The sequence below is a fragment of the Episyrphus balteatus genome, chromosome 3, assembly GCF_945859705.1.
Source record: "Episyrphus balteatus chromosome 3, idEpiBalt1.1, whole genome shotgun sequence".
Taxonomy (NCBI): domain Eukaryota; kingdom Metazoa; phylum Arthropoda; class Insecta; order Diptera; family Syrphidae; genus Episyrphus; species Episyrphus balteatus.
The window spans coordinates 74,341,821-74,354,343 of NC_079136.1; positions in this window are offsets into that span (position 1 = coordinate 74,341,821).

Here is a 12,523-nt window from a genome sequence, read left to right on the forward strand (position 1 = left end):
TTTCGGGCTGAAAATTAAAACAAATGATGTAGAAAGCTTATTTTTTGGTCTAAAAAACAATTTGTACACTCTTTTTCACAAAACAATTGCGCTAGCCAGAAAAAAAATATTTTCACTTTTGTACTTTTTCAAAAAGTGGTGTATGTAGTTAAGCCTTAGCATAATTCAATAGACAAAAATTTTCTGTATATATGTCATGATATTTTGAAAAAAAATCACCGTACAGTTTTCGAGAAAAAAAATCTGAACTTTAATTGCGTTTTCCCAAAAGTAGCCAAATGTAACATACGACATTATTTTATTGAGGAGACGAAATTTAAAAAATAAATACAAATCCAAAAAAGTTATCCCGATTTTAACTATGAAAATAGTTAAAAAATAGTTAAAAATGACTATTTTTTCTCTGTGTGATAGTGAATATCATGGATTTGGATTTATTTTTGACATTTCAATTTCTTTACATCCAGATGTATTTTTTAAACTAGTGAATAATATGGCCGTTAAATACCGATATCTTCTAATCTAAACGATCATGGGGAGGAAAAAAATTTTTTGTAAACAGTTTTTGTATAATCTACAAGTTTAGTATAAAATACTCTTCGATAGCTTTCACCATTTGAAAGTTATATGAGAAATTTTTCAACATTTGAAGTTGAAAAACTTTTTTCGCGGTCACGATTCGCTTACGGACTTCTGTGTGCGTATTCCTTACGGCAAAGTAAAGATAATTTAACTTACAAAATCCTCAGTCGTAATTTTTTCGCAGCTTTTTTTGTACATATTAGGTGTGTTTTTTGTTTATCTTTGTATATTTTGCACAAAAAAACGACATCGGGATTTTTGAAATCCATGTAAAATTTGGCAGCACTGTACATACATCTTTTTTTTCTAATTTTTCAACAAAACTTTGGTAATTTTATATTTATAAAAATAATTTTTGGAGTTGAACTCCAATGAAACCAACAAAAAAAAAAAAAAACAAGGAAATTGTCTGCAATGATGAAGCTAATTTAGGCCGTGTGTGAATTGCGTTAAATAGTAAAATCCGTGTTAAATTTTTGACACTATTGAGGTGAACAAAATAATTTAAAAAAAAGAATTTATTGTTTAAAACTTTGTCTGCCTTTTTTCTGCCATGATACTCCTCTTTAATAAAAAAAAACAAAACAAAACCATCTGCAAAAAAAATTTAACTCAAATTAACCAGGTTCCGGAGCCCAATAAATTTTAAACAGCTGAAAATTTTTTATTCACCTCAATAGTGTCAAAAATTTTACACGAATTTAACTATTTAACGCAATTCACACACGGCCTTAATTTAATAAATAACTAGTTAAACTTTTTTTGCGTTAACTGAGTTTCAGGGTGTGAATGAATATAAATCATGAAAAGTTTCATCATAAATTTCGTTATTTTATTAAAACTCTCATATATTTCTGATATTCCAATTCACTTTCATGGACCGTCCTAACAGAACCAACTCCATTTTAATACGATCCAGCATCACGAGAGGATAGAAGAGTAGTTTAACCTCGCTTCAACACTTCATATAAACGTATTCTCTTATAAACTTTAAAACTATTATACTGTTCTTAAAATAGGCATTTCCAACTTAATATACAGAATACAAGGTAATGGCCGGGTTCAACGCACCATCTCAACTAAAGTTCAGAATTTTATTGACGTTGAACGTAAAAAAATCATCTGAATTTCAGATGACATTAACGAAGAATCTGGAATGACTTTAAAAAAAGAACATTTATTTTTCTAGTATAATAAAAATAGTTCAAGTTATTGTAAGAAAAAAAGTAATTTATTAATATTTTCAGTGAGATCACTTCAGTATTTGTAAAAATTATTTTGTTGGTATGTTAAATTTTGCTTTGGTCCCCAACTTCATTAAGTTTTTTTTTTATTTCCCCATTTATTTTCATTAGTAATTCATTTCTGCACATTTACATGCGAAGGAGGAACACAAAATTATATTAATTACATATGCATTGTAATATCATATCAACAAATAACAATAACACCGCAACAAATGTCCAAACACAAAAGAAATATAAAGAAATCCATTTATAACTTGTATTAAAATCACAAAGTTCAATTTTGGAGTGTAGAACATTGAGTACGTTTACCAACTTCACTAACACAAACATACCCATCTGAATTTGCAGATAAAAATTTCCACCTGAAAATCGTAACTAAATGTCAAAAAACGAAACTAAATGCCACCTAACTTTTTATGACATCTGACCAATCAGAGCCTCTGAAAATTCAGATCTTAAGTTCAAGTGGCCTGCGTTGAACGCGGGGAATATACTCAGATTTGCGGTATCGGTATCCTATTTCTTTCTGTTTTTGTAATATATTCAGATTTCCTTTCTCTTTCTGGTTTTTATGACGTCATCTGTATTATTCAAATATTTTTTATAAGAAGTTTCCATAGATTAAACATAAGCCATGTTCCTTTTGGAGGTGGCAAAGTGCTACTAGTAGTTTAGTAGCGATTTTCAATGGAACGCTTTTTCAACGAATTCAATACAAATCGTATATACTCGGGGAGAAGAGCATGAGTAGATGGTAGCACTATAGATTAACCAAAACATCTACCAGTAGTAACAGGGCTATAATAGCCCTGTTCCATTGGAGGTGGTAGTTTACTCATGAGTAGATCTAGTACTACAATTAACACACGATCTTCTACTCGAGGAGATACGAAAGTGTAGTTGTTGTAGTAGATTTCTACTCACGAGTAAACTACCACCTTCAATTTAACAGGGCTAAAATTGAATCAACTTTCGAGATGATTGTGACGTCACAACAGGATTGTCAAAATTCATACCCATAAACAAAAATACCAATACTGGAAACTTTCGTACGTCTTTCCCCCCAAAACCCTTTTGTGTACAGTGTTGTCTGTGAATATATGTGAAAGCCACCACGTTGGTAAGCGACTTTAACACGCACACGACATTCACCACACATCGGACGCGAACACAACGATAGGTTCACGACATTCACCACACCTCGCAGCCCTTCAAGCAAACAAGTCCGACCTCGGTCCGAATCCGCTCCGCCTCAGGCGGAGTTGAGTCCGACTTCGGCTCAGAAACTGGTCCGAAGGCGGCTCAAATTAGTATGGAAATTATAATCACCGCGGAGCCGATTTTATATGTATTGGTTTTTTTCACCACGATTTCTCCTTCGACTTTGTGTTCAATGAACACTGTTCATACACAAAAACATAGAGGAAGGAATACCTAGAGAGCCGACTCGTACCCCCCTTGCCTAAAACACCCGCAAATTTAATTTCAGATAATCTCTCTTATTTTTCTCTTGTTTTCCTATCTGTGAATACGTGTGAAAGGTACAATTCGTTTAATACCTTCCTTTCACCAGTAGATGTCCTCACAAACTTTGAATTTAAACATGATTTTGGTTTGTACATGAACTTGAATAGCTCAAATAGCTCACTCCAGACACCCACCTTTCAATAAATATGTACAGAAATAAAAAAAAAGGTTCGTGTTTTGAATTTATTATATTATTTTTTTATGAATTAATTCCTCTACTGAGCACTTAAATTGGTTTTAATTGTTTTGAGCCCAACTCCACAGTTGAATGTGTTGGTGCCATTTAAAATGCACGGGAAAACTACCACATATAAGCACTGTGGAGTTTTTCCTCTCATTGCAGCTTGTAGGGTGGAAGAGAAAAACCAACCGAAGTCGCGTCTCTAGGTATTCCTTCCTCTATGCACAAAAAGTTGTAAATGTGTGGGTAAAATGGCGTGTCCAAATGGAGAAATCAAACAGAACTCCGTTTTCTTGCTTGAAGGGTAGTACTATATTAACCAAAACATCTACTATTAGTAGACTACCACCTCCAATGGAACAGGGCTATTATTGTCAAATTTCGAAATTTTTTTGAGAATTTTACAGATCGCATGAGACAGACACCAAATTTCACTTCACTTTAAAAAATAAAAAATAATTATAACCGATAATGCAATTTTTACTCGTTTTTTACACAAATATATTTAATTCTGTTACTGTGCCTACGTTCTGTAACTTAGGCCGTGTGCGAATTGCGTTAAAATGTTGGTTAAAATATGACGTTTGGTTAAAATTTGACACTAGCATGGTGAATAAAATGTGTTAAAATTTACCCAGCTGCGGAGCAGGGTAAAATTTGACACTAGTGGTTAAAATTTGACGTTTCTCAAGATAGAAAGATCAAGATAGATTTGAAATTATTTTTGTTATAATGCGTTGATATTTTAAGAAATGTTAAAAGTATTAATACAAACTACTTCCTCAAATTAATATTCATCTTGAAAAATTGAAAATCTACTAATTGTTTGTTTGTTTTTTTTTTTTTTATATTTTTCTTTTGTTGGCAGCTGGTGAACTACGAATTAGTGTTAGAAGACTGAATTAATAAATTTCTTTTTGATCATAATGAAATGGGAATTTATCGATAAAATAAAAAAAAAAAGTATGTGTAATTGTAATTGAAAATTTCTTACATTTTCATACTAGAATATTAAACTTGATATATTTTCAACTGGGTTTTGTTAAGAAAATTAGTTAATTGAATATAAGAAAAACCATTTTTGAGGGTAATTTTGTTTTATCTTGAGGGAATTTTATTCAAAGTAGTACCAAGAAAAAAGTCCCATTTAATACATTTTAACCCAATTCGCACAGCAAAAAAATAAATTTGATCCCTTTTTCAACCAAACGTCAAATTTTAATCGTGATAGAAATTTTAACCAACATTTTAACACAATTCGCACACGGCCTAAGGCCGTTTGGTTAAAAAAGGGATCAAATTTATTTTTTTGCTGTGCGAATTGGGTTAAAATGTATTAAATGGGACTTTTTTCTTGGTACTACTTTGAATAAAATTCCCTCAAGATAAAACAAAATTACCCTCAAAAATGGTTTTTCTTATATTCAATTAACTATTTTTCTTAACAAAACCCAGTTGAAAATATATCAAGTTAAATATTCTAGTATGAAAATGTAAGAAATTCTCAATTTCACATACTTTTTTTTTTATTTTATCGATAAATATCCATTTCATTATGATCAAAAGGAAATTTATTAATTCAGTCTTCTAACACTAATTCGTAGTTCACCAGCTGCCAACAAAATAGAAATATAAAAAATAAAAAACAAACAAACAATAAGTAGATTTTCAATTTTTCAAGATGAATATTAATTTGAGGAAGTACTTTGTATTAATACATTTAAAATTTCTTAAAATATCAACGCATTATAACAAAAATAATTTCAAATCTATCTTGATCTTTCTATCTTGAGAAACGTCAAATTTTAACCACTAGTGTCAAATTTTACCCTGCTCCGCAGCTGGGTAAATTTTAACCCATTTTATTCACCATGCTAGTGTCAAATTTTAACCAAACGTCATATTTTAACCAACATTTTAACGCAATTCGCACACGGCCTTAGTCGAGAACTTCTCGCATCGAAAAATTGTGAAACAACAATTCCAACTGTTTCTCTATTTGGAAAAATAACCTGTGTTTGTATCTCGATGTGAGAAGCCAACCCTGTAAATTTCTAAAGCCAGAACTGTAATATTCGGATGCGTCGGATGAAAGAGAGGCGAACAGCGCTCGCAACAGCACTCGACGGATGAAAACTTATCGAAAATACAAAGAAAACAACAACAATTGACAGTAGCTTCCGACTCCATCCGCCAATTTTAGTTCTGGCCAGAGATACCCAAAGGAGATGGGAAACTTTCGTACGTTTTACCCCCCAAAACCCATTTGTTTATTTCGTGTTGTTGTAATCTCTCTTGTATTCGTGAATAAATGTGAAAAACACACATAGTGTAGCCACGTTGTTTTTACGCACACCTAAGCAAAAATGTACGATTTTTCACGCATACTTAGCCAAAAATGTCTATTTTTTCACGCATACTTATCCAAAAATGTCTAAAGCAGCTTGTAGGCAAACCCGTATGACGTCAGAAGTTTCTCATCTCTTTTGGGTATCTCTGGTTCTGGCTTTATTCCATTGGAATATATTGGAAACTATCCAAAAACGCGAAAATATTTTTTCCTTTGGCCATCAAAGGTCATATTTTGAACTTTATTTTTCCCCATTTAATTTAAAGGTCAAAAAGTCGCCTTTTTAAGTATTCAAAGAGGGCTTGGGGCACCTCAAAATGAAATTATTTAACATTTTTAAGTATACAGTTTTGTTCGTTTATAAAAAGCGCAACTTTTAATTACTATGCCAATTCGAAAATAAAAAACAAAAATAAAATCACTCCACCTTAATAGACATAGTTTTAGTTTTTACTCTTGACAGTTGACCAATTAGAGACCGAGAAATTAAGTAAATATTTCGTCCCTAACGTTTCTGAACCTGCTCAATCTATTCACATAAAAAAAAAACTTGCCAAAAAAACAACAACAAATGTTAAGACAAATTTCATACAGCGGTGTTTTTAAAATGCGTATGTGCAAATATTGAAAATAATCGAGATTCAGACTCTTCTTTCAGATATGATTAAATCCTTCCTTGCCTTATTATGGCATCCCATCAAATTTTTCCCAGTCATGAGAATACTCTTTCATTCAAGTTCCAAAAAATAGGTGGACTTTTTTCATGGATTTACCTCGAACTAAATGCATCCAAGTGTGTTTCTAAACTATTATAACAAAACGAGGTTTCCAAAGATGCGTGGTAGTACAGAGTACACCATATTAGCCCTGTTCCATTGGAGGTGGTAGTCTACTAATAGTAAATGTCTAGTACTATCATCTACTAATGCTCTTCTTCCCGAGTAGATACGATTTGTATTGAATTCGTTGAAAGTGCGTTCCATTGAAAATCGCTAGTAAACTACTAGTAGTACTTTGCCACCTCCCAAAGGAGCAGGGCTATTATATGTAGGTATAACAGACAAAGAGCCAAATAAATTAAATCAAAGTATCTTATAATCGCACATTGGTTAGAGTCAAAAATGTATGAAAAAGAACAAAAAATATGAAAAGACCGTATGACGTATGAAAAAATTTAAAAATATTCTAAGTCCGAATTATATGAATTATATGAAAAATAAATTTAAAACATTTACCCGAAAATAATACCTAAGTATGAGAAGAATTTATGAAAAAAGTTTCCGAGTCGAAGAAGAAATTGAATATTATAATTTCTACTTAAGTCAAAGGTGACTTCACTGAAGTGTGTTTTTGGGCCATTTTCGGATCTTACGAATTAGTAGAAAAACTAGAGTTATAAAATTAACATTATAATGTTACAATGTTATAATTACACGGTGTTACAAAAATGAGGTTTTAAAATATACGCGGGCGGAGACCTATCAGGTTTTGTAGAGCTAGTCGCACTGAATACGAAACGGTATTTGAAAATCCCCTAACACCCCCAAAATCTGGAGTTACGGGCAAAAAACGGTTTTTCGGACCTTCACCCATTGAAAAAATTCTAGCTTCGACAATTTTTTACCCATTTTTGATTTTTTTACAGTTTCTGATAGAAGATAAATATACCTTTTTAACAAGGTATAAAACATGTAACTCGGTTAAACCACTTAGAATTTATAAGATGTCAAAGTTCAAAAATTCAATTATTTTTGTCATTTGCCCAACTTCGGCATCAATTTAAAGTATATGTTTTCAAAACAACATGCTATTTAAAAAATATATTCTAAAACTATATCTATTTCCCAATTGATCGAGAAATTTTTTTTGAAAATCACTTCAAAATTGGCTTAGAAAAAAAAATTTTTCGATTTCAACCCAGATACAGAAATTCGAACTTTTAGGTATAGAACAAAAATGTTGTTTCGGCACGTAGTAGGATAAGTTGGGCGCCAGGATTTGATGAAAGGTTTTTGTAGAGGAGCTCAATACAAACATTTTTTTTCTTTAGGAGGGGGGTCTATCTCCCCCCGTTTAGGTGGGAGGGGCATTTTTCTAAAAAAAAATTATCAAAATAAAAAAAAATTATTTAAAAACAACGGCAACACTTACAGTAATAAATGATAACATTATCAAAAGGCAAAATTGTGCGTTTGATTTTAATTTTTAAATCAATATAATATTACAAATAGTTTTTGAAATAATCGATTTCAAAGTTAAAAATAGGGGAAAAAATTTTTTTAAAACTCATTTTATACTATTTTTGTCCAGACTGTGAATTTTAGTAAAAAAAATTACTTACACAGAAAACTGCCTCAATTGATTCCTTATCAAACCGTGAAAACTATATGTTTCTATGTCTTCTAGTTTTTGGGAAAATTGAAAAATTATTTTATCAGATTTTTCTTTTTTCAAAATATTTTTTGTTTGTATTTGTTTTTATTTTTCAATTTTCTCAAAAACTAGAAGACATAGAAACATATAGTTTTCACTGTTCGATTAGGAATTAATTAAGGTAGTTTTCTGTCTAAGTAATTTATTTACTAAAATTCACAGTCTGGACAAAAATGGTATAAAATGAGTTTTAAAAATTTTTTTTCCCCTATTTTTAACTTTGAAATCGATTATTTCAAAAACTATTGGGTATATTATATATTTATTTAAAAATTAAAATCAAACGCACAATTTTGCCTTTCGATAATGGTATCATTTATTACTGTAAGTGTTGCCGTTGTTTTTTAATAATTTTTTTTTATTTTGATAATTTTTTTTTAGAAAAATGCCCCTCTCACCTAAACGGGGGGAGATAGACCCCCCTCCTAAAGAAAAAAAATGTTTGTATTGAGCTCTTCTACAAAAACCCTTCATCAAATCGTGGCGCCCAACTTATCCTACTACGTGCCGAAACAACATTTTTGTTCTATACCTAAAAGTTCGAGTTTCTGTATCTGGGTTGAAATCGAAAAATTTTTTTTTCTAAGCCAATTTTGAAGTGATTTTCATAAAAAAATATCTCGATCAATTGGGAAATAGATATAGTTTTAGAATATATTTTTTAAATAGCATGTTGTTTTGAAAACATATACTTTAAATTGATGCCGAAGTTGGGCAAATGACAAAAAAAATTGAATTTTTGAACTTTGACATCTTATAAATTCTAAGTGGTTTAACCGAGTTACATGTTTTATACATTGTTAAAAAGGTATATTTATCTTCTATCAGAAACTGTAAAAAAATCGGAAATGGGTAAAAAATTGTCGAAGCTAGAATTTTTTCAATGAGTGAAGGTCCAAAAAACCGTTTTTTGCCCGTAACTCCAGATTTTGGGGGTGTTAGGGGATTTTCAAATACCGTTTCGTATTCAGTGCGACTAGCTCTACAAAACCTGATAGGTCTCCGCCCGCGTATATTTTGAGTGTTACACCGTGTTATTTACTTTACAAGTTTGAAACCAAAATTTGGATCGAATTGTTTACAAATCACGGTAACATTGTGATTTACCTTGGTAACGCAATGGTATTTAAAGTTTTAAAGCTGATTTTTGGTAATAAACTATTAAGAATATTTAATTGATATTAATTTTTCTGTGATTTAACTTCATAGAAGACGTAAGACAACGTAAGTTCCTATAGTTTCAAATAGGAACATCCGAGAGCTTAATTATATGATTTTACAAATAAAACTGAAATTTGCAGTAAAGTAACGCAGTTGTTTGGTTTTGGAATATCATTCCAAACATATCCGTGCAAATATTATTTTATAATAGATTAAAGTATAACCATTCTATGTCAACTAGAATATATGAAAATATATTGTGTAAAAATGTTCATATATTTTTTTCAAAATTCACTGTAGAAAGGGATAACTTTTTAGGCACTAAATAGTATATTGGACCGTATGTGAAAAATTTTTTTTTATTTTCTAAAAAATTTTTTGTATGAAAAAATTAAAAAATTTTTCAAGTCCAAACAAACATCAAAATATTAAAAAATATACACGAAAGTATATGAGAAGAGATAATGAAAAAATTCCAAGTCGAAGAAGAAATTGTACTTGATTTTTTCTATCATGTAAAAGTCGACTTCACGGATCTTACAAAAATGTTGAAATTTTTCCAAAAAAAAACTTTTCAAAAACTACACCGAAAACTGGTGAACTTTTTATATGGATTTACGCCGAACCAAATGCTTCCAAGTGTGTTTTTAAACTATTTTAAGAGTCGAGGTTTCTCGTTTCCAAAGATAGGTCGCGACCTTAGAACAACAGGGTTCTAAGTACACCTAAGTGTGTTTTGAGAAAAACGCTTCTGAATATTCAAACACCTTTATACCGTCACTGTGTATGAAAAGTTTGATTTTTTGTTTACAATTCGATGAGTTTATAGAAAATCTTCAAGATTTTAGCTTAAAAAACTAATAAAAACACATTTTTAACCCTTAAATTTGACTTTAAAAAACCGTATAGGACTTTGTTGTTCAACGATGAGACAGTTAAATTTAGAACAATAAGGTTCTATGTACAGTTTTTGTTCATGTGACCTTAGTTGTTCGATATTGAAGACTTGGAATGCGTTGAAATAAAAAAATTTAAATAATTCACTTCTTTTTGTTTAAGAGTGGTGGATTACGGCAATTATTTCTAGTTTTGAGAATAAATTCTATTTCAAAATAATAAACAAAGTCCAGTTGCTCAGCATTCAATTTTTTCGTCTAAACATGTAACAAAGTTCTAACTGCAACGTTGTTTGAAGTTAGAACCCTATTGCTCTCAAATCAAATCGAAAAAGAGGCAGATAGAACTCTGTATCTCTGGATATTTTGTGAAACAAAGTTCTAAGTGGAAGTTAGAACCTTATTGTTTAAATCTCAAATGAAAATTGTGCAGATAGAACTCTGTAGCCCAGCTTATCTTCGAAACGGAAAGAGATAGAGCAAAATAGATAGCGGGAATCGAAAGAGCACCACGATTTTACCTAGATTTGATATATAACTCATTTTTTTCAAAATTGTCGGTTAGAACCTTGTTGTTCTGAGGTCGCGAGGTAGCACACAATAAAAAGAAAAATACTCATTTTACTAAAAAGACCAAAATTTATCATAAATTATAGAATACTTTTAAATGAAAAAAATTAAAATTTTTTCTTAGTCCGAAAAAACATCAAACTAAAACTAAAACTAGAACTAAAACTAAAACTAAAACTAAAACTAAAACTAAAACTAAAACTAAAACTAAAACTAAAACTAAAACTAAAACTAAAACTAAAACTAAAACTAAAACTAAAACTAAAACTAAAACTAAAACTAAAACTAAAACTAAAACTAAAACTAAAACTAAAACTAAAACTAAAACTAAAACTAAAACTAAAACTAAAACTAAAACTAAAACTAAAACTAAAACTAAAACTAAAACTAAAACTAAAACTAAAACTAAAACTAAAACTAAAACTAAAACTAAAACTAAAACTAAAACTAAAACTAAAACTAAAACTAAAACTAAAACTAAAACTAAAACTAAAACTAAAACTAAAACTAAAACTAAAACTAAAACTAAAACTAAAACTAAAACTAAAACTAAAACTAAAACTAAAACTAAACTAAACTAAACTAAACTAAACTAAACTAAACTAAACTAAACTAAACTAAACTAAACTAAACTAAACTAAACTAAACTAAACTAACCTTAACTAAACTTAACTAAAAATGAGTCAAAGTAATATAAACTAACTAAACTATGCTACATTTAATATATACAGGGTGTCCCGAAAGTTTAAGTGAAGTCTGAAACGCTTTAAACATAGTTAATTTTGTCACCATGTATTATAAAAATATCTTAATACTATATTTTTTAAATTGTAAGATTTCAAAATGAATCTAGCATAAGATTGAACATCTAGGACAATTTTTGGAAATCATCTTTAGAATTTTTGTATTATATTTTCTTCATTAAAATACATGACTTATACTTTGTTTACACCTACCCTAAATCCGAGATTTAGCTATGTAGATCTAGAGTAAATCTCGAGATGTATTCTAAATATACTTCGCTAAATCCCGGATTTAGGGTAGGTGGAAAAAGAGTATTAGATTTTGGCCTTATATATTTTCGATAACTATCATCAGCCTTTAATGCATTTGTGGATTAACGTTGATACACTCTGTTAATTTTGTAAATTTTATTTGAGTGATGATTAATTTGAACTCCTAACTATAATATTCATAATAATGTATAGTCTGTTAACAAAAATAGCGCCACAAAAAAACTAACTTAATTGTTTCTCTGTTTGTGATTCTCTATATAGGTATTTGCCCCAGTGCAGTAACCTGAGCTCATTACTCTATATAATAATGATTTGTTAGGTATATTCACCAAAAACCTCAACCGCTTTTTGTTATCACAACCATATAATAATGTGTATTTGGATAGACCACGAAGATTAAATTTCTAAGATTTTATTTTATAAAAGGTAAGCACTTGATTGCTAGCAAAACATTATTTGAAGTCAGTTAAACGTTAGTTGAACATTTTGAAAGGAGGCTTAAGATACTATTATCACTGAAATATGGATACAATAACGTGCAGCTCGGTAATAAGCAATCC